General features: G+C 46.4%; 1 long non-coding RNA gene across 1 annotated transcript in view; it reads right to left on the bottom strand.

Moving 5' to 3' along the window:
• Positions 1 to 7,623: 7,623 nt before the first annotated feature.
• Positions 7,624 to 26,524, bottom strand: part of LOC138579766 (uncharacterized) — a 94,208-nt gene continuing 75,307 nt past the window's right edge. The window contains exon 2 of the long non-coding RNA XR_011304132.1: positions 7,624 to 14,526. This is a non-coding gene — a long non-coding RNA (uncharacterized lncRNA). The remainder of the gene's footprint in view (positions 14,527 to 26,524) is intronic.

Below are 26,524 nucleotides of genomic sequence, written 5' to 3'. Positions count from 1 at the left end.
GACAGAGGACCCAAACAAGCGATGTATGGTTAGAGTTGAACAACCCATACATCCCCCGGGGACCCTGACTTCACCCCCACCTGACCACTATACGGAGCATTGGGTTGGTTTAGCGGGTGATGGAGGATACATCTATCTCACATGTACCCCAGAGAAATATGCCCTAGATGGGGAAAGCTTATGCCATGTATGTAGGTTGTGGGTCCCTAAGGATGAGGCAGATAGGGAGAGAGAAGAGGTTACATAATGGAAGATTAACTAAAGGGGGAGTGTTAGGATGCACGTTCAAATCTTAGCCCCTCCCAAACGAATCTGATTTTGGAAAGTGTGCTAATACATGGGAAATACATATAAGCGGGTAAAGGCGGGAGGGAGAGACTTGCGGTTATAGGCGAATGGCATAGGGCATGTTTATCATAGGACTTTATAAGACAAACAACTAACAAGCTCCATAAAATGCTAGGTGGATACATTGCATTTGAATGACATACATATAGAATGGAACTCTGAAGCCACATTCGGAGGTAGGCTTGAATCCTTGCAGGCTGTGTTGGGTGCATGAAATGAGGCCTCAATGTTGAATATTTCTTCCCCACCCCCAGTGAGATAGGGAACACAAACACACACAGATACATTTTGTTAGAGCTTTGAGAAATTAGACATGAATGTGAGCGGCTCATCACAAAAACACAAGTAGAGATTTAGGTCACTAGCGCCCGCCAGGAGAAGGGCCATCCCATTTGAACTACCAGATGTCCATTAGTAAAACTCCTAAATCCTTCACTATTTAGACTAATCAGTGGGACACAGTCCTGCAGATAACGTGCGTATCTTGCCTTTTTATGCATGTAATTATGGAAAATACGGATGATTTGATTTTCTACTGCGTACCGTGTACGCTTTGATTTATTCATTTAAAAAAAACATACTTTCCACCACTAGATGGCACTGTAGCGTTTCTTTTGTCAGCAGCATAGCCTTTATACACATGTTGGTGAATTTCCAACTGAAAGACTAAATCTGTGACAGCTAAGCGAGCAACACAATAAAGCATGCACCCTTTTAAAATGTGTGCATACCCGTAACATCTAATAGCTTAATATGCTAAAAAGTAAAGTTTGCTTTGATGTCCTAAGTTGAATATTCTTTAATAACCATACATAAAACGCTGGAAGTTTGTGACGAATCTCCAAACCTAAGTGAATGGCACAACTTATTTTTTGGGGTGTTTTTAAAAGCGCTGAAAATGAAGTGGGTAAGTACAGGATGTTTTGCCTTTTGCATCTTCTAGTTTTCCATGCAGGATGTAGAAAATGAAGGTACAGTGATATTATTTTGGCACAAAATGCTGCTAAAAGGATTTACATGTTATGATGCGTTACTATGCAAGTAAACTCTATAGGACATTATCATGTAGGTCTTGACACCCAAAACTAAAAGTTTTGTTCCAAGTAAAGGGCGGAAGAAGGTGACCATGCCCAAATTGAAAGAGCAGGTTAAAATCCCAGCTTTGCTGTTTAGCGTAAGTGTGTGATGCTGGGCAAATAATGTAATCTCACCCTGACTTCAATTGCAAACATTGGAGTGCATGTAAGTTTACACCCTTACGAAAGGACAGTTTTAATAAGTGTAGGGACACATTGGTGTATACTGGTGCTCCTCTGCTAGTGGCTCCAATACTGCTGCATAGAATTGCATTATTGCTGCACTGGCCCTCCCCCATTCTTGTAACACTGGATTTGACAGGCAGACATAGTGTCACCAGCCAGTCAGTGCACCAGAGATTCTAGTATAGCGGACTGTGGTAGAACCAACATTACATTTCCTCCCCTGTTGCTCCCAGCCACTGAAGGTGCTTGGCCTGTCCAGAGTACTGCCCCACACTCTGCAATGCCCTGTTATGCTAGGATATTGCGTCTTTCATTGCAAACCATCTTCCATTTTCACACTTTCTAGGACCTTCAGGTTCTGCAAAAAGTGGGTGTTTCAAACTCAAAGGAGAGAGCAGTTAACTGATTGTAACATTGAGGCTGCACTAGAATATTCTTATTACACTGAGCAATGAAGTTAGATGCCCCTACACAAGTATGTTTGCCATTCCTCCACAGTCTCTGAAGTTAGTGCCTCTCCCAACATTTGAAGGGTTAGCCCCAGCCTACATTTTAGCCTAGGTGCACCCCTGGATGTGCGCACTTGATAGGCAGGGAGGTGAGGGAAGTCTTTCCCCCAAACTGGCGGAGTTAAAGTTTTACTGTGTGTGCTCAGAAAAATGTACTTGAACAAACGCAGTAAAACTTTAAAGATGTTACTTTCAAGAAAGTCTTCCATCACCTCTCTGCATATTTCGCTTTAAAATATACTATTTAATAGTTGTTCCCCACACCAGACCATGGGAGGAGTTGGGTAGAACAGTGGGGGCAGAGCCTCCAAGTTTGCCCTGTCTATTTTCTGAAGTGGCCCCTCCGATCACAACTTTTTTCCCCCTCCTGGCCCCCGAAATGTAGGTTTTGTTGTGCCCCTGCATGGGAGAGAGGTCAGGTAGGTCGGCTAACTCTCACAAGCCACCAGCCAACCCCACCTCTCCCTTCAAAGTGCTGAAATAAAGGGGCGGGAGCCAACACATATGCAATTATTCCTTTACTTGCTGCCTGTTGTAAACCTGCTCTGTAATGTATAATTTATAAAGTTATGCTGGATGTAGTAAGACGTGCACTTGCTGTTGGGCTATACCACGAGGGATGGGCCATTACCCCATGCAGTGATGAATGGTTCCATTAGCCTGAACTGAATATATTTGCCAATAGCACATGCAGGGAGGCCATGTGCCACTGGCGCATGCAGAAAAGAGATCCTCAGTTAGCATGTGCAGAGAGCAGATGTGCTGCTGCATGTGTACGGAGACTATGCCAATAACAGGTCGAAAGGGAGTATGTATTCTTACATAGCGCTTTTAGCCAAATTCCTTCTGCTTTTCAGCACTGTGGTAACGGCTATTATCCCATTTTGAATGGTACTTAATTTATTACAGCAAAACAGAGCAGAATGCCAGGGAAGCACTGTTGGGGATTGTGGTGGGGGCTGGCAAGGACATGTTCGAGTCAGGCTGAATAAGGAAAGGGGAGTGGGAAAATTGGGTACATTTGGCCCCAGTACATTTTGTCAATTTCCAGCACTGATAGTAACTTGTGTGAACGGTCATTCTTCATTATTGCATTTCTTGTAAGAAAGAAGTGACTCCTCTCCGGTCTTCCCTCTGCGCCACACCCATCAAGGCTGCGCCACGTAATTGGAACTTGGGAAGTGCAGGCCGCCCTCCTGTCCAGTAGCTTTCCACCCTTTCTTTGGATGCAACGTATTAGTCTGTGCAGAAGGGAGCCCTGCCGTTAAGACTGGCAGAGAGGAGATGTGCTGTTATAGCATGGGCAGAGGAGATGATACATTAGCACTCACAGAGAATAAATGTCCCCATAGTACGTACTTAGTAAAGATGTGTCATTTTCACGTGCCATGGAACAGAAGGGCAATTAGCATGCAGAGCTGAGATGTGCTGTTAGCATGCAGAGCCGAGATGTGCCGTTAGGATGTGCATCGACAGGATGTGGAGTTTGCACATGCTAACTGCACATCCCGTCGCTGCACAGGATGTGCAGTTAGTACATGTAGGGATGGTGTGATAAGGCGGTGGAAAGGAAGGAAGATCAGAGCCAGGACAAGCCCTCTAGCAAGAAGTCAATCAGACCTTGGGTGATGAGGTCATAATGGAGGGAGGGAGGTTACAGCATGGGAGAGACAGACAACTGGGCCAATGATAATGCTCTAGAACAAGAAAGGTTCCAAGAATGTCATCCTGATGCAGGCTTCTGGTGTTTGATTTTGAATTAGAGAGAAGAGTTGGAGGAGGGCCCGGGGCCTGAGGAGGAGGTGACCTATGAGTGGGCCTATTGACCTGCGGCCATAACGAAGCAGTGATTCAAGTTGCACCCGTTGTGCCCCATTCTGTTGTAACCCGTTCATAGAGACTTGATAATAAATGTATATAAAAGAAGAAGTTAGCCGTGAGAGAGTTGCAGCTGACAGTCCTATCGGCACTAGAGACCCGGCTGGAGGTGTCTGTCATCCAACAGCCTCATCGAAGGAGCCGTCGGGTCTGCGGCTCCCCTCCTTAGCCCCACCTTCCTGGAGGAGGAGCGGTGGCGCAAGCCTCTCCTGCTGACTGATGTGCCGGCAGGGAGAGGGGGCCTGACTCTACGAGCGAATCGCAAGCGTCAGGCGAAGAAACAGCTGACGGCTTGACGGAGCCCTGAACAAAGTCGTCCTCCGAGCGAGCGGAAGAAAGAGGAGCGCTCGCAGCTGCTGTAAGTCACCGAGGAGGGAGCCAGAAGCCAAGGTGAGCGTCGAGTGAATGAAAGGAAGAGTGGATGAACAGAAAGGCAAACGACCGTGCTAACGGTTGTCTGTGAAGCCTTTCCAACAGGGGCTGAGCCCAAAGGAGGCTGGAGCACAACCAGCACCAATAGGGGCGTGAACTGGAGACCTCCTTTCTGGAGAGCAATAGAGAAATGCATATGGAGGTTTGAGAGACAATATGAGACTTTAAGGAGTTGAAGATGAGTGATCCTTAGTAAAAGACAATAGAGTCCCATCTCCTGGAGAAAGCTCCCGAACACTGTTAGCCTCAACAGAATGGTTCGTGACTACAAGTAAACAGAATCTTCATTTTTTTTAAAAGTAGGAAAAAGGGATCGGCACGTTGTCCCCTCTTTTTCCCAAAATTAAAGAAGCCTGTTGTTTCTAAAAATAAAAGTCAGTAAGTCTGAAGTGTTGAAGGCTGGTCTTCTCATTTCCTAGTCTCTACAGATGGGATGTGCAGTTAGCATGTGCGTAGAAGACATGTCGTTAGCATGCACATCTCCTCTGTGCACATGTGCGTAGTTATCACACATGTACAGAGAGTTGTCCCACTAGTATGTGCGCAGAGGAGATGCACCATTAGCAGACGAGAAGAGATGTGCCAATAGCATGCGCAGAGAAGAGATTGGAGGTCACTATGGGTAGAGATATGGCCTGTCAACGTGTACAAATATCAGGCAGAACATGTTCTATCAATACGTAAAAACAATGTCTGCCATTAGCATATGCATAGAGATGTGCTGTTAGCATGCACTCAGTGTAAAGGTGCAATTTACACATGCAAATGACACAAATTTGCTCTTCGAATGCTAACAGCACAATCTCTGAAAATGCTGAAAGTAGAGTTGCCTTTACCATGTGCACAGTGTACGTTGCGTACTCGTTAGTATGTGTCAAGAGGAGATGTGTAGCTAGTATGTTCAGGGAGGATATATGCTATTATGAAGTGGAGTAATGTGCTGTTACTATGTGCCCAGACGGGATGTGCCGTTTGCATGTGGAGTGAAGGGCTCTGCACAAGCCAGACAACTTTGATCTACAACGCTTTTGGTCTATGGGGTCTGATTTTACGTATGCATTGGGTGTATGTGTTGGATAGGTTTTACTCTCTTGCAGAGGAGAAAACTTAGTTTTACTCTCTTGAAATTGCATTTACTCTCTAATTTGAAAAATCATGCGTAAAATACTCCCACCTCAAAATATTATCTGGAACATTGGTGGGACATGCAGGAAACCCAGGCCTGCCCCTCGGGAGGAGTAGCTGATAAGTGGGGAGACAGAGGACAACAAAGTCGATGATTTGTACCGGGCAGAGCAAATGATGATGCCAACTCTTATAAGATTACAATGGAGAGGTATGACAGGGGGACCTGTGTGTCTGGGATGGGAAAAGGGATGGTTTATTCACAAGGACCAGACTGACCTCAATGTTATACGCTGAGCTCGTGTTGCTGGCCAGGTGCACAACACGTGATTAGGCCTGAGGACAGGGCAGTATCTTCAGAAACCTATGCGTAACCAAGAGGGGTGGGTTGCTAGGGGAGTTTTTCAGGTGGGGTTGTGCCCTAGCACTATTTAGTAACACGAAAAGGGGTAGGGGCTACTATCCGTGTTGTTGTGTGTCAGCTGGCCTTATATAAAGTGCTGAGGAATATGAATTGTCTGTAAGGGCGACCAAGAGAGCAATGACAGGCGAAACTGGTTGAATCGTGACTTAGGTCTTCAACAACACCTCAAGTATTAGTGTGTGAAACTGAGTATGGGATGGTCTATTATTAATTATTTCAAGGACAGAGAGGTAAAGGAGATAGAGAAATTATTTCTAACCCTACCAAGTTGAACTGTGCCTAGGTGGCGCTGATGTGCCGCTTATCTTATAGTGGATAGGTAAACGGAAAAGGAAAATGAATTATTTTACTGTTTTCAGCTTCAGTACCAATTTATATCTTGTATCTACATGTACAGGACCACGATAACCAGTTCGATGCCTTACTCATATATCTTTAAAAAATATTTTGTCGGGTTGATTGTCGTTCAGTATTGTGGCCTGTCATAGCTCTCTTGGTCGCCCTTACAGACAATTCATACTCCTTAGCATTTTATATAAGGCCAGCTGACACACGACAACAGGGTTAGTAGCCCCTCCCCTTTTCAGAAACCTAACCAATCGTTTTATAGTAACCCAAGGTGAAGAAATTGTCACCCACGTGTGAAGATGTTGGAGTCAGAGAAGATGCGACCAATGAATTTGGGGTCTATATGTGATTATTAGCATGTAAATAGGCAGTAACCAATGAGGGTGGGGGATGAACACTGTATATCAAACACGTCATGAATGGTGATTTTGCAGTTATAACGTGATGTTTGCTTTGAAGAAGAGAATGAGCTCTACAGCAGTGGATTTATAATACCTTGTCACTTTTTTCCTTTTTGTATACAAAATAAGCTTTTAATCTTCTCACAAAATGGTGCACCAAAGCCTTTTTCCCTAAAGGGTTTTTATTTTTTGGTCTGGTTGTCGAGAGGTTAACCTACACAAGCATCCGCAAAAGTCAAGAAATACTAATGAAGAAGTTGACAGACAGAACGTGAACACATCTCCAAATATGGGATGTCAATATGGGAAAAGTAGGAACAATTAGTACCTGAAGTCAATGAGGTATAAACAGTGAAGGAGTGCAACTGTGTTATACTTGGCAAGAAAGGGAACACTGTAGGAAGACCTGGTGAAAGAAACACATCAGACAGTTAGCCCTTTTTGGAGAAAGATATCTGGCATGGGAGTACACCAGTGGATCTGCAAGATTCAGAAGGGGCGGATTCCTGGCAGGGGAGTATTAGCAGTTAATTCATAATGTATATGAAAGAGACATAGTGAAAGTTTCCTGCAGTTGTGGAAAATAGACATTTGGCCATCCTTCAAAGTAGAAGAAACCTCCTTTTGCTATCCTCCAAAGAGTGTTGTGGGAAACGACATTTCTACTATTTCTGTGGAATCATTGTTTGGAAAAAGACACGTTTTGCCATCCTTAATTAAGTGTTTTGTGAAAGAGACGTTTCAACTACTCTTATAGAAGCGGGCTTGAAGGACACTTTCATTATTCTACCCAAAATAATCCAAGGCAAGGCAATCCCCTTATGGATTCAAGAATTATTTGTTGAATTTTCATACTCGATTTACATACACTTTTTATTAAGTAAAAATCAGAAACATTTACATTGCACCTTTACTTGTTTATTTAAGTGTGAGGGTCAGATATGTTTTGGACACAAGGACTGTTTACATAACTTCAACGACAAAACACAGACTGATCTTTAGCTTTAGTTTCCTAGGTAGGGAAACTATTTAGGATAGGGACAGAAAGGCCTTCATCTAACCCCTTTAACTTAATAAAATGTGTACTGTTGAAAACGTTATAACTTTGTGACACCACAAAGCGTGCAACATCTGGTGCATTTCCCCGCTTGAATCTTAGAGTGTCCCCACTCTCTGTTCTGCCTCTGATATAGGCTGCTTTCCTTCTCTATACGTTCCTGCATCCGGTCAACTTTATAAGCCATACCATCTAGAGCACACCAGGGGAGGGGGGAGAACAACAAAGAAATTAGCCCCACCAAGAGCTGCAGCCGAAACAATAATAACCACGTAGGGGCATGATATGACTATCTCTGAGCCAGCGCACCAGATCAGTTCCACCACAGTGTTTAAGCCAGCATAAATAAGCACACCCCTAATGACAGCTCACCCTCCAAGTGTACTCAAGCAGCAGCACCAATCGTGATGCACTTCGAGCGCAATTTCCACTGTCCATGTTATAAACTGTAGCTGATATTCAATGTGATGCCACAGCAAGGGCCAGATCTAATCAGCCACCCTCCCTCCCTACCCCCCAGCCACAAACTGCCACTCTGTGCAGTACTGGCACATCGCCACAGCAGTCCTGAGCCCAAGGAACAGCCAGCTGTCTCCAAGCCCGGTAGGGCGCGCAAACCCAAGTGGATGAACCTAGCAGCAGAGCGGGAACTCCTGACTGGTGGGGGGGGCCTTCCCCAGACCGTCCGCCTCCCGGCACACAGCTGCTGTGTCTTCCTTGCCACCTGTGGAGCTCAGTAGGGGCCAGGATGGGCAATGCGCACACAGAACTGGGTGCACCTTCCAATCAGGTTAGCGGGACAGCAGAGTCCCAACAGCAGTCTGCCGCCTCAATCTCAGCTGTGTGTCGCACGCAGTGGGCTGCTGTTATATCCGCCCTGCGCCTCGCTACGCGGTGACACAGGACGTCTGAATAAAAGCCCCACCCCCGCGCAAAGGAGGTAGTTCCGGGCACAGACTCCAACAACGTGTGGCGTGTTTCATTTCGCTCCGGCTGGAGCTGCGCCACTGCGGCCTACCTCAGAGGCCTACAACGTTCTGCCTCCGCGCGGAGCCAGAACATAACAGCTGCCCTCTCCACAGCCGCTCGTTCAGTCTGCAGTAGCTCCCAGCACACAGTTCTGCCCACATGCGCCCAGACCACCAATCAGCCTTAAATTGCAACACCAGGTGCTCCAGGTCTTCAGGCAACGATTTTGGTAACCTGACTAGCCGTGCCCACAGTATCAGCAGCTACTGGCCTCCTCCTCTGGATGTCCTCATACAGAGCTCAAAAGAAAGCGGCCATCTTGGTTGCAAGCGCCCCGTCATTTCTTTAATTCACATTATTTTATTTTCTACCTGAAGTCATTGTATCTGCAGGTAAATGGCATTGATGCTTGTAGACATTGGAATAGTCGATGTAATTAAAACAAAGGACTGTTGAGTGATACATTTTGTCATGCTTAGCTGCACCAGGTGTATAATGAGGCATAATTCATTGTATGTGATATAATATATATCATTTGATGACATCTCTATGGTGACAAGAAGCTACTTAGATCTGGCGATCCAATGGTATCTTCCACAATACATTTCGATATAAGACTATCCTTGGCAATATTGAGACAACATATCTGTGGTAGCATTTATTTACAGGCACCGTGTATGAACTATGTTATTTATGTTTGGAATACCAGTATATTCTCTTGACTAAAACACTTTTAGTCCTGACATTTATGTACATGTCCCATCTATATAGCATCTTTTTTCCAAATATGCGTAGGAGCAAGGCATGCACTTTTGACATGGACAACATACTCTCTGTGGTGACTGTATACGTCATCTTGTTGACTAATGTATATTTTAATTTCAATGGTCTGGCATTGAAAAGCAAGAGACAATGGCCCTCATTACGACTTCGGCAGTAGTAAAACCGGCACGGCTGCCGCCGGAGTTGTGTTTTTCCAGAGCCTGGGAATGGGAAATTACTGGGTCATTACGGCACCACCGGACCCGGTAATTGCTCCCCATTCCCATTCAAGCCCGATAGGGCTCAATGGGAATGGGGAGGCCGGATGCACCACCACCATTCAGAATGGTGCCAGTGCATCCGACATGGTCTGCTTGCGGAGGCCGGTCCGCCCCCCAGGTCAGACTTGGTGGGCCAAAAGGCTCCTGCGAGTAAACCTTGTAGTTTGCCGGTATGGTAATAAAAGTACCGGCAAGCTTACTGGTACCGTTGTTTCTGTACCGGCAAACTTGTAATGAGACCCAACGTGTCAGACAGACATTTTATGATGAAATTAACACAAAAAGTTCATTAAAGAAAAATCGGACAAACTCCTAGGAGCATAATCAATTGGATCTCAATTTAAATCGCTATTGTTGTGGTTTGTAATGTGACTTGACCATGTATAGCATATTGAACCATTGGAAAAATTATTTTAGTCAGATCTACTAAGCATCACAATCAGTTATTATCACAGAGCTTTTTTTTCTTTTTTTTTGATTGTCGTTCAGTATTGTGGCCTGTCATAGCTCTCTTGGTCGCCCTTACAGACAATTCATACTCCTTAGCATTTTATATAAGGCCAGCTGACACACGACAACAGGGTTAGTAGCCCCTCCCCTTTTCAGAAACCTAACCAATCGTTTTATAGTAACCCAAGGTGAAGAAATTGTCACCCACGTGTGAAGATGTTGGAGTCAGAGAAGATGCGACCAATGAATTTGGGGTCTATATGTGATTATTAGCATGTAAATAGGCAGTAACCAATGAGGGTGGGGGATGAACACTGTATATCAAACACGTCATGAATGGTGATTTTGCAGTTATAACGTGATGTTTGCTTTGAAGAAGAGAATGAGCTCTACAGCAGTGGATTTATAATACCTTGTCACTTTTTTCCTTTTTGTATACAAAATAAGCTTTTAATCTTCTCACAAAATGGTGCACCAAAGCCTTTTTCCCTAAAGGGTTTTTATTTTTTGGTCTGGTTGTCGAGAGGTTAACCTACACAAGCATCCGCAAAAGTCAAGAAATACTAATGAAGAAGTTGACAGACAGAACGTGAACACATCTCCAAATATGGGATGTCAATATGGGAAAAGTAGGAACAATTAGTACCTGAAGTCAATGAGGTATAAACAGTGAAGGAGTGCAACTGTGTTATACTTGGCAAGAAAGGGAACACTGTAGGAAGACCTGGTGAAAGAAACACATCAGACAGTTAGCCCTTTTTGGAGAAAGATATCTGGCATGGGAGTACACCAGTGGATCTGCAAGATTCAGAAGGGGCGGATTCCTGGCAGGGGAGTATTAGCAGTTAATTCATAATGTATATGAAAGAGACATAGTGAAAGTTTCCTGCAGTTGTGGAAAATAGACATTTGGCCATCCTTCAAAGTAGAAGAAACCTCCTTTTGCTATCCTCCAAAGAGTGTTGTGGGAAACGACATTTCTACTATTTCTGTGGAATCATTGTTTGGAAAAAGACACGTTTTGCCATCGTTAATTAAGTGTTTTGTGAAAGAGACGTTTCAACTACTCTTATAGAAGCGGGCTTGAAGGACACTTTCATTATTCTACCCAAAATAATCCAAGGCAAGGCAATCCCCTTATGGATTCAAGAATTATTTGTTGAATTTTCATACTCGATTTACATACACTTTTTATTAAGTAAAAATCAGAAACATTTACATTGCACCTTTACTTGTTTATTTAAGTGTGAGGGTCAGATATGTTTTGGACACAAGGACTGTTTACATAACTTCAACGACAAAACACAGACTGATCTTTAGCTTTAGTTTCCTAGGTAGGGAAACTATTTAGGATAGGGACAGAAAGGCCTTCATCTAACCCCTTTAACTTAATAAAATGTGTACTGTTGAAAACGTTATAACTTTGTGACACCACAAAGCGTGCAACATCTGGTGCATTTCCCCGCTTGAATCTTAGAGTGTCCCCACTCTCTGTTCTGCCTCTGATATAGGCTGCTTTCCTTCTCTATACGTTCCTGCATCCGGTCAACTTTATAAGCCATACCATCTAGAGCACACCAGGGGAGGGGGGAGAACAACAAAGAAATTAGCCCCACCAAGAGCTGCAGCCGAAACAATAATAACCACGTAGGGGCATGATATGACTATCTCTGAGCCAGCGCACCAGATCAGTTCCACCACAGTGTTTAAGCCAGCATAAATAAGCACACCCCTAATGACAGCTCACCCTCCAAGTGTACTCAAGCAGCAGCACCAATCGTGATGCACTTCGAGCGCAATTTCCACTGTCCATGTTATAAACTGTAGCTGATATTCAATGTGATGCCACAGCAAGGGCCAGATCTAATCAGCCACCCTCCCTCCCTACCCCCCAGCCACAAACTGCCACTCTGTGCAGTACTGGCACATCGCCACAGCAGTCCTGAGCCCAAGGAACAGCCAGCTGTCTCCAAGCCCGGTAGGGCGCGCAAACCCAAGTGGATGAACCTAGCAGCAGAGCGGGAACTCCTGACTGGTGGGGGGGGCCTTCCCCAGACCGTCCGCCTCCCGGCACACAGCTGCTGTGTCTTCCTTGCCACCTGTGGAGCTCAGTAGGGGCCAGGATGGGCAATGCGCACACAGAACTGGGTGCACCTTCCAATCAGGTTAGCGGGACAGCAGAGTCCCAACAGCAGTCTGCCGCCTCAATCTCAGCTGTGTGTCGCACGCAGTGGGCTGCTGTTATATCCGCCCTGCGCCTCGCTACGCGGTGACACAGGACGTCTGAATAAAAGCCCCACCCCCGCGCAAAGGAGGTAGTTCCGGGCACAGACTCCAACAACGTGTGGCGTGTTTCATTTCGCTCCGGCTGGAGCTGCGCCACTGCGGCCTACCTCAGAGGCCTACAACGTTCTGCCTCCGCGCGGAGCCAGAACATAACAGCTGCCCTCTCCACAGCCGCTCGTTCAGTCTGCAGTAGCTCCCAGCACACAGTTCTGCCCACATGCGCCCAGACCACCAATCAGCCTTAAATTGCAACACCAGGTGCTCCAGGTCTTCAGGCAACGATTTTGGTAACCTGACTAGCCGTGCCCACAGTATCAGCAGCTACTGGCCTCCTCCTCTGGATGTCCTCATACAGAGCTCAAAAGAAAGCGGCCATCTTGGTTGCAAGCGCCCCGTCATTTCTTTAATTCACATTATTTTATTTTCTACCTGAAGTCATTGTATCTGCAGGTAAATGGCATTGATGCTTGTAGACATTGGAATAGTCGATGTAATTAAAACAAAGGACTGTTGAGTGATACATTTTGTCATGCTTAGCTGCACCAGGTGTATAATTAGGCATAATTCATTGTATGTGATATAATATATATCATTTGATGACATCTCTATGGTGACAAGAAGCTACTTAGATCTGGCGATCCAATGGTATCTTCCACAATACATTTCGATATAAGACTATCCTTGGCAATATTGAGACAACATATCTGTGGTAGCATTTATTTACAGGCACCGTGTATGAACTATGTTATTTATGTTTGGAATACCAGTATATTCTCTTGACTAAAACAATTTTAGTCCTGACATTTATGTACATGTCCCATCTATATAGCATCTTTTTTCCAAATATGCGTAGGAGCAAGGCATGCACTTTTGACATGGACAACATACTCTCTGTGGTGACTGTATACGTCATCTTGTTGACTAATGTATATTTTAATTTCAATGGTCTGGCATTGAAAAGCAAGAGACAATGGCCCTCATTACGACTTCGGCAGTAGTAAAACCGGCACGGCTGCCGCCGGAGTTGTGTTTTTCCAGAGCCTGGGAATGGGAAATTACTGGGTCATTACGGCACCACCGGACCCGGTAATTGCTCCCCATTCCCATTCAAGCCCGATAGGGCTCAATGGGAATGGGGAGGCCGGATGCACCACCACCATTCAGAATGGTGCCGGTGCATCCGACATGGTCTGCTTGCGGAGGCCGGTCCGCCCCCCAGGTCAGACTTGGTGGGCCAAAAGGCTCCTGCGAGTAAACCTTGTAGTTTGCCGGTATGGTAATAAAAGTACCGGCAAGCTTACTGGTACCGTTGTTTCTGTACCGGCAAACTTGTAATGAGACCCAACGTGTCAGACAGACATTTTATGATGAAATTAACACAAAAAGTTCATTAAAGAAAAATCGGACAAACTCCTAGGAGCATAATCAATTGGATCTCAATTTAAATCGCTATTGTTGTGGTTTGTAATGTGACTTGACCATGTATAGCATATTGAACCATTGGAAAAATTATTTTAGTCAGATCTACTAAGCATCACAATCAGTTATTATCACAGAGCTTTTTTTTCTTGAATTTTTTGCCTGAAAAAGCCCGACGGTGCTACAGAATGAAGATGACAACATTACTTGGGTAGCTGTGAAGAGGCAATACTTTCAAACCAAAAATAATGGGAAAACCAGTAACATGCATGATATTTCACAAATGCATACAATATATATAATACATGTTTTACAATATTATTCAAGCTGTGTACAGCAGCAAAAACATGACAGAAATAAATTCATGTTTTAAAAAGAAAAGTTAAATAAATAAAATATATCATCTATGCTGCTTCATTGGCCTGTATGTTTATGAAGCCTCTGTATTGGTCTGCTGCACTTGGAAACTCCCTGATGGCTCGTACAACACAGCTGGTATAACTCTACGAACTCCGACCCCCAGCTTTCTGTGAATCCACCAAGCATAGGCTTTGCACGTGACGAGCAAGTACCACCTGTTGAAATAATAAAAAATGTTCATTATAGTGCATGGTTTTCTGTTTTTTTTAATTGTATAATCTATTGGAAAAGCACAAGTCAAAAATACAATCGGGTATAGATAACACATACGTTTATTTATTGGTTTGGCTGAAATAATTCAACTTTACAATATGAACAACAAATGTCATGACTTAGAACACACATACAACAATACAAATACATGGTACACACATAAGAACAATAAAACAACTAATTTCTTAACAATGACCAATTTCATAAAAGAATAATCATTGTTCAAAATCAAAGTCAGATTTCTACACTTTAGGCCCCCGGGCAATCGCCATCAGTAATTTAATTATTAGCTGCACCTAACTTCGGCCTCCGGTAAATTCTTTTTAAAAAATCTAACAGTAGCTAAAATTATTGATGTGTATTGTCCATTAAAAATCAGCACCATCATTTCTCCTCTATTAAATTCTCATAGGTCTCAAAATGCTTCAATGCAAAATGCTTAAGCAACTATAAAATCCTTGAATCTACTAATTTAGGATAAGCTACCAGAAAATCCCTCAAGGTTTCCAATTCATCCTGCTCGTTGCAAAAACATTATTCATTTATAGGCCATTTTGCTCTTATAGCTCTGACTTCTCATGTTACCCACAAATAAAAGCGATGCCTTAAAAAGTATGTGCGGCATCTATAGCACGCAATGACTTTATCTCATTGTAACGTTATATTGTTTGCATTGGTCAATGGTCATACCCCAATCAAACACCATCATTTTTGTTTACTTTTATGTGGGGTCAGCAAGAGTGTCAAGAGAAATATCCGCAGCCATTAGCAAACCCAGGCAGTCTTCCTTCCACTTTTGTAGGAATCGATCAAGCTGGTGTTCCAGCTTATTGCCAATGGCAGGCAAAATAGAATTATTATGGCCCAGTAAAGACTTTCTCAAGCGGGCCAATGCCCTCCACTTTATCATAATATCGAGGGAGAGCAAGCCTAGTTCAAATCGAATTATCTGGACTGGAATTGAAGGCCCAGAGCCCTTTTCCAAAACAAACCCTCAATCCTATTCCAGTTCAAGTATGTGAAGTAATTTAGCTTCTGCCCCATAAATCAAAAGTCGGGATAACCTTTTGCTTGTAGTAAATTAGCACGGGAATGATATGATATGGCATTTGTAACGCGCCTATACACAAGCGTTTCAAGTGTTTCAAGGCGCGACGAGGCAGGGAGGGGGAAACGGGGGAAGACAGACAACGATCCTTCTAGGCCACGTGTCATTCAGATCGCGCAAGTGCAGGGGAAGGGGGAAGGGACAAAGCGCAAGGGGAAGGGAAGGGGCAAGTGCAGTACAAGGTAAGTATATATAATAAAATGAATAGGGCCAGCTGGTGGCAAGTGCAAGGTAAGTGCAGACAAGTGCTGGGAACGGGGGCTGTAGGGATACAGAGACAGTCCCGCAGAGCAGGGGTTGCCAGCGAGGCAGTGCAAGTGCAGAGTGGCTGGGCCCAGGGCCGAGGTCGGCGAGAGTGGCCCAGTTGCAGATTCGGTGCAGATTCAGCGAAGAATTAGCAGGGGAGAGGGAGAGAGAAAGCAGAAGCAAAGAGGAAGGTTTTGAGGTGCTTCCGGAACTGTAGATGGTTCTCCTCAAGTTTCAGGGAGGCAGGAAGGCTGTTCCAGAGGGAGGCCCCTGCCGCGGAGAGAGATCTACCCCCAGCTCGTTGCTTCGAGAAGCAGCTGACCCAGACGGAGTTGGAGACGGATGAGCGAAGGGCTCGGGAAGGAAGATATTTAGGAAGAGAGAGTTGAAGGTATTTAGGCCCCAGACCCCAGAAGGCCTTGTGGACAATGCAGAGGGTTTTGAACTTTACCCTCGCAGCCACTGGGAGCCAGTGTAGAGACTTCAGTCCTGGAGAGATACGGTCCCTGGGCTTAAGGCCAAGGACAAGTCTCTCAGTTCTGTTCTGGATGAGTTGCAGAGGGCGGAGAGTGGAGGCAGGCAGATTAAGATAGAGGCTGTTACAGTAGTCCAGCTTTGAGAGAACCAGGGCTCGTGAGACAGTGAGCTTCTGGGGGAACGAGAGGAAGGGAAGAATACCACTGAGGAGGTGCAGCTGGTAGTGTGACTTCTTAGAGACGTCAGATATATGAGAAGAGAAGGAGAGTGTGGAGTCGAAGATAACCCCGAGGTTTTTTGCCGTGCAGGTAGGTGCAGGAAGAGGGCCAAGAGAGGCCGGCCAGAGAGCTGCAGGGAAGGAGGGAGTGGGTGTGCCGATGAGTAGAATCTCAGTCTTACTGGCATTAAGGCAGAGGTCATTGGCGGCACACCATTCCTGGATAGCCGACAGACAGTCAGAGATGAGGGAAGGAGAGGAGGAGGCCGAGGGTAGCCTGAAAATGAGCTGGGTATCGTCCGCATAGCACAGAAAGTTGGGGCAGAGAGCGGCGATGCGGTGGGCAAGGAGTGCCAGGTACTGGTTGAAAAGCCAGGGGGAGAGATTTGATCCCTGGGGGACACAACAGGTGGAGAAAAAGATGTCAGAGAGGAAGGATCCCAGTTGGACCTGGGAGTACAATGGGAATACATGAGTACCATCCAAACTTCTTATGAAGAATCAGCCCCTGTGGGGCGGCCGCCTTAACCTTCTGTCCGGGGGCTCAATAGCACTATCGTTAGTATTAATTACCAGGTATCTATATTCGTTCACCACTAATAGGAGAGCTTTATACAAGTGCCAAGTAAATAAACGTTTTTTCCTAGATGTCTTGGAAGTCAGCCTCATTACATCTGATTTCATAACATTAATTTTAAGGTGGTTCATATTCGCATAAACCTCCAACAGCATTAATTGCGTCTGCAATCCAACTTGCGACTGGTCCAGCAGGACCAGGTTGCCCCCATAAAGCAAACATGAGACAAACAGTTCGCCCAATTTGGGCAGAAAAAGGAATCCGCCCTAACCATTTGTACTCTTATGTCTGCTACAAAAAGGATTAATCCTCTAAAAGTAGGAATCATTTTTGATAAAAGACCCTGGTGATTTGGTCTAACTTGCATAGAAGTTTGGCAATAAAGTTTCTTGTTATAGCCAAAGGATGACCAGGGCATCCCCAGTTCGGTAACTTACCGAATAAAATTCCTCCGTCAACATCATCGAGTGCTAACGTAAAATCTATAAACGCCAGGTAAACTGGCTGGCCCGTCTGCAGAACCTTTTTTTAAATTCTAAACTAAGGGCCAGAAGACTGACCGAGGTGCTCAGTCCTGGAATGAACCCTGATTGTGCAGGGTCAATACAATTAGCCTCATTGACCCAACCCATTAAATCCCTCAGGATTAAAAGGGCCTCAAGGAGAGCTATAGGATGGTAGTACTGTGGGAGCTCCTGGTCCCCTTTTAAAAAAATGGGAATAACTACCGACTTCTACCAAGATAAAGGGAAAGATTTAGTTTTAAGAACTCATTAAAAAAGTGTCACCAAAATACCAGCCCTTAAATTGGGATGAAGCTTTAACATCTGGTCTGATAGACCATCCGGGCCCGGGGCACTTGAGTTGCTTGCCTTAATAATTAAACTTGGCCCTCATGACAAGTCAGGCGTTAAGGGTTTATCGGCGCCGTTAACCCTTAACGCCTGATTCACACTTTAACGCCTGCTTTTTGCAGGCGTTAAAGTCCAAGGCGCTAAGCGACCTTGGTGCTAATTACGGCACCGTAATTTACAGTGCCATAATTAGCACCTTCCCCATCCCCATTATGCCCTATGGGGCAAAAATGGGAATGGGGAAGGGCAAATGGTGAATGGGGAATTACCGCCCCACTCACCTTGGAATGGGGCGCTAATTCCGCCATCCACCATGGCGGAATCCGGCATGGACCATGGTGCTAATAGCACCATGGTCCACCGCCTGACTTGTAATGAGGGAAAATGTCATCTTGGTCAAAGGTGAAAATCAATTCCTGATTTTCACTCAGACTTCTTTTATCGTCTGAGTTCAGAGGTAAAGCATATAAGTCAGAAAAATACAGAACCCAAGATTTTTCTGGAATGTGATTGATCTGCACATCCAATTGTTGAGCACAAGTATGCATTTTTAACAGGGACCAAACCTCCATGATATTTCCGAAGCCAATGCTGCCAGCATTTGCTCTGCATCCCTCTGGGTCAAGGCAGACATATGGCCTCTAAGCCCATTCCTTGTCTCTGTTCAAAAGGGTGTAAGGACTGGAGGGTGTTATCTGTACTCCTGCCCTCTATATGGCAGAGTAGAAGCATAGAGCACCCCAGCCAAGATTATCTATTCGGTAGCTATGGGTGAGCAATCAAGGATTAAGCTCTCAGGAGGTGACACAGGCTGGTACTTAAGTACAGTGTGGTCCCCAAGCCCCCAAAAAGGAATGTCCACACACTATGTTAGTGATAACAGTTCTTTATATAAATAAGGTTCATGTTATATAAACACAATAGCACACTTTGTGCTCAAGCAATACTATAATGATAAATGTACAATCTCTATGTGGTACCAAAATTACTCTTTGACTCCATCATTAAAATGTACCAACTGCTGACAGTTTCAAATGCCATACAAATCAATAGCAAAAGGTATCAACCGTAGACTTGGCAGGAAAACAAGTTGCTTAAACAATTGGCAAAATACTTGTCTCATTACCTAGATACAGTTCTGTGTGCGGATCCCCCCCACCTGGGCAACCTGTAAATAAAGTATATTGACAAGCCCAGTCCATATATTCTTTAACAGAGTCTTGGGTCCTTCTAAAAAGGTTATACTATCCAATGTACCTGGTTTAGCAGAGTTCGGCGACGAGTCGTCAACGGGAGTGAACTCCCTTTAAGGCAGGAGCCACGGATCGTCGAGATTCCTCAAAGAAAAGGGTGAACAATGTTGTGTAGGCAGCAGCTTCAGTCCTTGCGGTGCTCGTCGACGATTAGTCGTGGACGGCCAACGAAGACGAGGTGTGCCGTGCACCTCGACGACGACAGTTTGTTGCCGCAAAGAGTCAAGGAAGAACGTAGGCCCAGCGATGGCGTTGGGCCGTCGGCATTTGGCTTCGGCGACTGCAACTCAACCACGGCTGGCTTTTGGATCTTCGTCAGTGTCTTTGAGGACTTTGGGTGGCGGGAAACCCACTGGCAGATTCTCCCCGGTTCGTCGGCAACCTTGACTTTCTCTGGCGGGACAAAGCGGTCGACGGTGATGAGCAAGGGAGTCCTTGATTCAAATGTCTTAGGCAATGGAGCGTTGCATCTCCGGTTGACAACGGCGATGGACTTCAATGTCCGGGCGCTTGGCTTCAGATTCCTCAGTGGTCCCAGTCTCCAGTCAGCAGCCTTTCGATGACTGACTTCCAGGGTGCCTTGGTGAAGGTTAGCTGGTGCACAATGTTCCCTTGTAGCTCGGGAAGAGGTCTCCTAGCCAGGTTCTCTCTTGGATCAGTTCTTGGAGACACAACAGCTTTCGGATTGCAGCGAAGGAAAGCAGCAGCAAAGCCTTCTTCTTCCAGCTGGGCTTCAAGGTAAACATCAGTTTTGACTTCAGCTTCTGAACGATTTCCATCAGTGAGAGGTCCCTCGATATACTGTTTGGTCTCTCATTCACTCTGCTGGGTCACACTCAGGCAACTGATCATTCAGAAGGGCACTCAGGCAGGCAGGCAGCCAGTCAGTCAGGTTCACAGTGCATTCAAGCCATTCTTCTCCATTCAGACACTCACAACAAGGAATGTGGATTGATATTGATATTTTATTTCTTTCGCACTTTTACACAAGTGTTTCAGAGCGCGACAAGGGAGGGGAGGGGAACAGGGGACAACAAAACAGCGATCTTACTAGGCCCAGTGACATTGAGAACGCGCAAGTTCATGGGAGAGGGGGAGGGGAAAAGTTCATGGAAGGGGGGAGAAGTGGAAAGTGTGAAGCAAAGGAGAAACAGATCAATAATAATAAATAAATAGATAATCTAGGCAACAAACAGTGGTAGTGCAGCCAGCAATTTGCAAGTGCTAGGTTTAAGGCAGCAGACAGGGTAGGTCTGATAAGTGCAGGAAGAAAAAGAGGTGGGGGGCTGTATGAGTACAGATACAGACCCCAGTGCAAGGGGTGGCCCAGAGGCAGTGAGGGAGGGTGGCAGGGTGGCAGGGTGAGCAGGTACCTGGGCCCGGAGGACGGAGGGTGGCCAGGTGCACGATGCCGAGAGAACAGATCAGCAGGGAAGAGGGGGAGCAAAGGCAGAAGAAAAGAAGAATGTCTTGAGGTGCTTCCGGAACCAGAGATGGTTCTCCTCAAGTTTTAGAGTGGCAGGGAGGCTGTTCCAGAGGGAGGCCCCCAGCCGAAGACAGAGATCTACCCCAGCTCGTTTCTTTGAAAAACAACTGACCCTGAGGGAGTTAGTGGTAGAGGAGCGAAGAGCTCGAGAGGGGAGGTATTTGCAGTGGTATAGCTGAAGGTGTTTTGGACCCAGGCCCCAGAAAGCCTTGTGGACAATGCAGAGGGTTTTGAATGTAATCCTTGCATCCACTGGGAGCCAATGGAAGGATTTCAGAGCTGGAGAGATACGATCCCAGGGCTTGAGGCCAAGGACAAGTCTTGCAGTCCTGTTCTGGATTAGTTGCATAGGGCAGAGAGTAGAGGCATGTAGATTTAGAAAGCGGCTGTTACAATAGTCCAACCTAGAGAGAACCAGAGCTTGGGATACCATGAGCTTCTGGGGGAAGGAGAAAAAAGACAGAGTACCTCTGAGGAGGTGCAGAAGGAAGTTTGACTTTTTAGAGACCTTAGGGATGTGGGCGGAGAAGGAAAGGGTGGAGTCAAAGATGACCCCGAGGTTCTTAGCCCCACAGGTGGGGGTAGGAGGAGGGCCAAGGGAAGCCAGCCAGAGAGTGAGGGGGAAAGGATGGTGAAGGTGTGCTGATGAGGAGGATCTCCGTCTTGCTGGTATTCAGTCAAAGATCATTGGCGGCACACCAATCTTGAATGGCAGTTAGGCAATCAGAGATGAGAGAGGGAGAGGAGGTGGCCGAGGGCAGCCTGAAAATGAGTTGAGTGTTGTCAGCGTAGCACTGGAAATTTGAGCAGAAATAGCCAATGCAGTTGGCGAGAGTTGCCAGGTATTGGTAGAAAAGCCAGGGCGAGAGGTTAGACCTCTGGGGACCACCACAGGTAGAGAGGAAGATAGATGATAGGACGGACCCAAGTTGGACCAGGGAGGGTCGATCAGAGAGGAAAGAGGTCAGCCAGGCCAGAGCCTGATCAGTGATACCCAGGTTTTCACAGAGAGAGTTGAGCAGGATGGTATGATTGACCGTGACCAAGGCAGAAGAGAGATCAAGGAGGATGAGGACAGAGGGAATGTTAGAGTCAAGGTTGGAGAGAAGATCTTCACGGATGTTGAGGAGAGCAGTTTCCATGCTTCTGGCAGCTCTGAAGAAAGACTGGTGGTCATGGAGACAGCCAACAGAAATGGAATGAAGGTTAAGCTGAAAGATGGCCAACCTTTCCAGGAGTTTGCCCAGAAAGGGAGTAATGGAAATTGGGCGATAGTTAGCTGGCCAAGAAGGATCAGCTGTGGGTTTCTTGAGAAGAGGATGCACAAGGCAGTGCTTCAGAGGGGAGGGAAGGATCCTGAGGCAAAGGAGTGGTTGCAAAAATCAGTAAGGGCCAGAGCGAGGGTGTCAATGTGGTCCTTGATGGTTTTAGAGGAACAGGAATGAACCTGTTTTGACGAGGCTTTCATAGATCGGACCTATCTAGCGACCTTGTCAGGGGAGAAAAGAGGAAAGGACAAGAAGGATGGTGGGGGGTGGCTAAAGGAGGGTCCGCAGGCACAGGTGCAGAGGGGAGAGGTGGGGTGGAGAGGGTGGACAGGATGTCCTGGGTTTTTTAAATGAAGTGAGAGGCAAGGGCATTGCAAAGAGCTTGGGAGGAGTAGAGACTGCAGCAGGGTTGGCCAGCTCCTTGCATATTTTAAAGAGTTCGGGAGAGTTGTTAGATGCCGCAGAGACACAAGCTTGAATGTGGACTCTCTTCTTGGTGAGGACAGCGAGTCGGTATTGCCTTTGTAGTAGGCGACATGCCGGTTTGTCAGAGGATCAACGAGAAGCCCTCCATTTCCTCTCAGCCGTCCTACACTTACTTTTAAGTGTAGCTAGGTCCGAGTCATACCAGGAATTGCACTTGACTTTGGACTTTAAACGGATCCTCATGACAGGGGCAAGAGCATCAAGAGTATCAGAAATTGAAGAGTAGAACAGAGACATGGCTGTGTCAGGATGTGAGACAGCCAGAGGTGGAGGTGGGGGGGAGAAAGTGGCGGCAAAAGCCTCAACTGACACACACTTCATGGGCCGGATGTCCGAGAAGGTAGATGGCAGTGTTGGGGTAGGCTTGGCTTGGAGTGGAAGAGAGGGAGAGATGAGAGGAGAGGAGGGAGTGATCGCTCCAGGAGAGAGGAGTGGTCAGGGGGATGGAGAGGGGGAGGTCAGGGGCGATCAAGACATCGAGTGTGTGACCTGCAGAGTGAGCCAGGCCAGAGGGGAGGATGGACAGGTAGAGGGAGTTGCAGAGGTCATGGAAGAGTACAGAGGAGGAACAAGGAGAGTCTAAATGTATATTGAGGTTACTGAGGAGGAGGAGTTGAGTGGTAGAGGCCAGGAGGGAGGAGGAGAGGTCCGCCCACACAGAGAGAAATGAGGTGATTTGACTAGGAGGCCGGTAGATGGTAGCCACAGCAAGAGAATGGGTAGGTGAGAGAGAAAGCCTAGAGACAAGGCATTCAAAAGAGGAGTAGGTCTGAGTGGGAATGATAGAGACAGGAATCCACTCAGGAAAGATCACGGCTACCCCCCACCCCGCCCACCGGACCAGGAGGATCGGGGTGCAGAGAGGATCTCGTAGCCATCAGGGAGGAGAGTGCCAAAGCTTGTGACAGTGCTGGCCGTGAACCATGTCTCAGTAAGACCAAGGACATCAAGGTCTAGTTCTTCATGGAGGTGGCAGATGTCAGAGGAGTGTTTGAGAGTGACAATATGAAGAAGGTTGCCAGCCTTAAATACCTTCTGGGGAGGGGTACAGATCAGAGGTACGCCCTGCAGAGGAGAAAAAGCCCTAGATGGGGCAGAGGAGGAGGAGAGAGAGGGCAAGGTAACCAAGGGGGGAGAGGAGGGGACTGCAGGAGATGAGAGGAAATTGATGAGGCAAGGGAAGCGCCTATCAAAGAGGAGAAGATTGGTTTGGGGGCCTTGGACCATGACAGAGCCATTTAGGTAGACATTAATGATGGCTTTAGAGGAGTCGAAGGAAGCCATGGGAACTTCCCAGCGAGTGCCACCATTAATGGAAGAGGAGGAGATAGGACAGAGCACATAGATCATATGAGGAGTCCATAGATCTGGCGAAGGAACGACAAAGAGGATGTCTGTGAGGGTCTGTCTGGAGGACGCATTGGAGCAGGTGTCGGCGATAGGAAGACCAGGGTTAGAGGCCAAGATATCCTTTTTGAACTTCTTCCTACCAGACTTCGTGAGAAGGGTAGGATAGTCAATGGAGAAGCAGTTGGCAAGGATAGGAGAAACAGAAAGCGCCATGGAATACATAGAATTTCGCAATGGGCAGCAACGAAGCAAAAACAGCAAGATTTGATTTGTTAGCACAAAGCAAAAACAGCAAGGTTTGACTTGTTAGCACAAAGCAAAAACAACAAAATGTGACTGATTGGGACTGATTGGGACAAGCACCCAGCCATTCAGCACTCCATACTGCATTCATACCAGTTTCAGGCAGGGCCGTCTCATTCATTGTGTTACACACCAGAAACCAGACACCCATAACATGAAATGTGTATTGGTCACACACTCCATTCACGCAGGTCCCTCACCAAGGGTGTACCCACAACATACAGTCAATCGGAAGGCTCGATACAGTCTGGCCTGGACTTCCCCACAGTACCATAAATGGAACTTCCACCCAACAGCCAGTCAGGGGAAGGGACAGAGTCAGGGCTTCCCAGGACCCTGGGAAAACAAGGTAACAGGCAATAGAAAGCAAGTGGCCTCATGGGCCATCTTGTCTCCTATCAGGAATCAACTGATTCCAATGGCAGGGCCTGGGTATCCCAAAAATGGGGGATACTCAGAGCACCTGGCAAATTCAGCATGGAGCTGCCACCAGTCCATAACCTGCTCTGTGGGCCACATACAGGTACCCAAAAGCATACAGTAGGGGTACAGGGTTGTACCCCCACCCATGGGTGCCATAAGGGTATCCCAACGGTCTGTTCACCACAACCAAAAAAGAGGAAGAGCTGCACTGCCAAGAGTCCTGCATGGACTCCTGTTCAGAAAATAACACAGAACACAGATGATAAAAGGAGTACAGGACAAGGACATGGAGGCCTGTCCCTCCAATTCATTTCCAACATCACATAGGGTTACCACTCTTTTTCTCGTTACCCAATGTCACACTCACCTGTGCGTCTGCAGGAGCGATGGACGCACCTCCCTTGACACGGAGTCTTCACTTCCCCTGTTTCACCCGGAGGAATACCTTTATCTTTAGTAGGGTGTGCACTCCATCCTGCATTTGCAGGGGCACGATTCACTCATGTGATTGGTGCCAATGTCTATAAGCTGAGTTCAGATGCCAACCGCTGTTTTATGCCTTCACAGCGAGGCCGTGCGTTCAAGGCGCCAGTTTCTTCACTGGCTAGAAAGTCCTTCCCACAAGTGAACGTTGCGCGGAGAATGTTGAGTGTCCAAAATTGTCCATATTGTGTTTGTTTGCCGTTATTTTTGTGGGTGAGTAGCGCTGAGTGTAGAAGCTAGCTGCTGGTAGGTTTGCGCCGCGCCTTCAATTCCAGCGCGCCTGGTAATGTCTCTCCCTTTCCTTTCCCTTGCAGGAGAAATTATGTGGTATTAGCCCCTTGAGTCCGGGATTAGCGCTACGGGAGACTTGGTGGTTGGGTAAGTATACACAGAGGCTTTTGGTAAGTATGCAACGCGAGCGCAGTGAAATAAGTGTCCGCGTTATTGGGGCGAGCGCAATGAATAATGTCTCTCTTTCTTTTGCAGGGGTTTGTGCACTCGTACAACTGACCTGGATTGCTGCATTGCGGGAGATTTGGTGAGTATGCGCTGCGTTACTGATGTGCGCGTGCTAACGCAGTTCTTCTTGTTCTTACAGGAGCCGGTGTAGAAGTCCCCTCTTGACTGGAGAACGCTGCGGCGTGGAGTAAGAACGGAGGTTCTCCCGGAGCTGGTAAACTGAAGCAGAATGATCCGGAGCAGGTAAGCAGAAGCGGGATGATCTGGAGCAGGTAAGCAGAAGCAGGATGATCCGGAGCAGGTAAGCAGAAGCTGGCTGATCCAGAGCACGGCAAGTGTGTTGCTGATACAGCTCACAGTAAGCAATACAAAGCACTGGAAGAATCTTGGGTGTGGCTTATATATCCAGCCACACCCAAACACTAGAGAGCTCATGAATCATCATGCACTTCCTGTTTGGCAACAGGAAGTGGTAACCAGGAAGGTACTACAAACACTTGGAAGGAATTAAAGGAGGGATTTGCTATGGGTTCTTTGTGTGCCTATGCCAGGCCTTCCAAGCCTCCACCCAGCTTGCCCCAACTACCTGCCTGATACCCATGACACCCAATCTACATCCCATGTAGCTCGAATTTTCGGCTTAATAGCTTTTTTCTAAACTGAATTTCTTCAAAGACGTGCTTATGTGCAAATAAGACCCTGTTATGGGATATGGGTTTCTGTCCAAACAGATTCAAAGCAGTTGTGTACTCCTGATCCCCCATTCGGAGGTCCCAATGATTTACAGAGAATTGGTCCATTAAATAATTAAGGAAATGTAATAAAGAGCGGTGTGACCACTTAAATCTATTTCTTCCTGCAGACACCTCCACCTTTGATCGATATCTATCTTTACTATCATTCAATATTGAGAAACCCCATTTAACTATTAACAAATCATGGTCACTGGT

The sequence above is a fragment of the Ambystoma mexicanum genome, chromosome 1p (genome assembly GCF_040938575.1).
Source record: "Ambystoma mexicanum isolate Mex_15411 chromosome 1p, UKY_AmexF1_1, whole genome shotgun sequence".
Taxonomy (NCBI): Eukaryota; Metazoa; Chordata; class Amphibia; order Caudata; family Ambystomatidae; genus Ambystoma; species Ambystoma mexicanum.
Note: the sequence above shows the minus strand (reverse complement) of the source record. Positions and strands in the feature narration are given on the sequence as shown.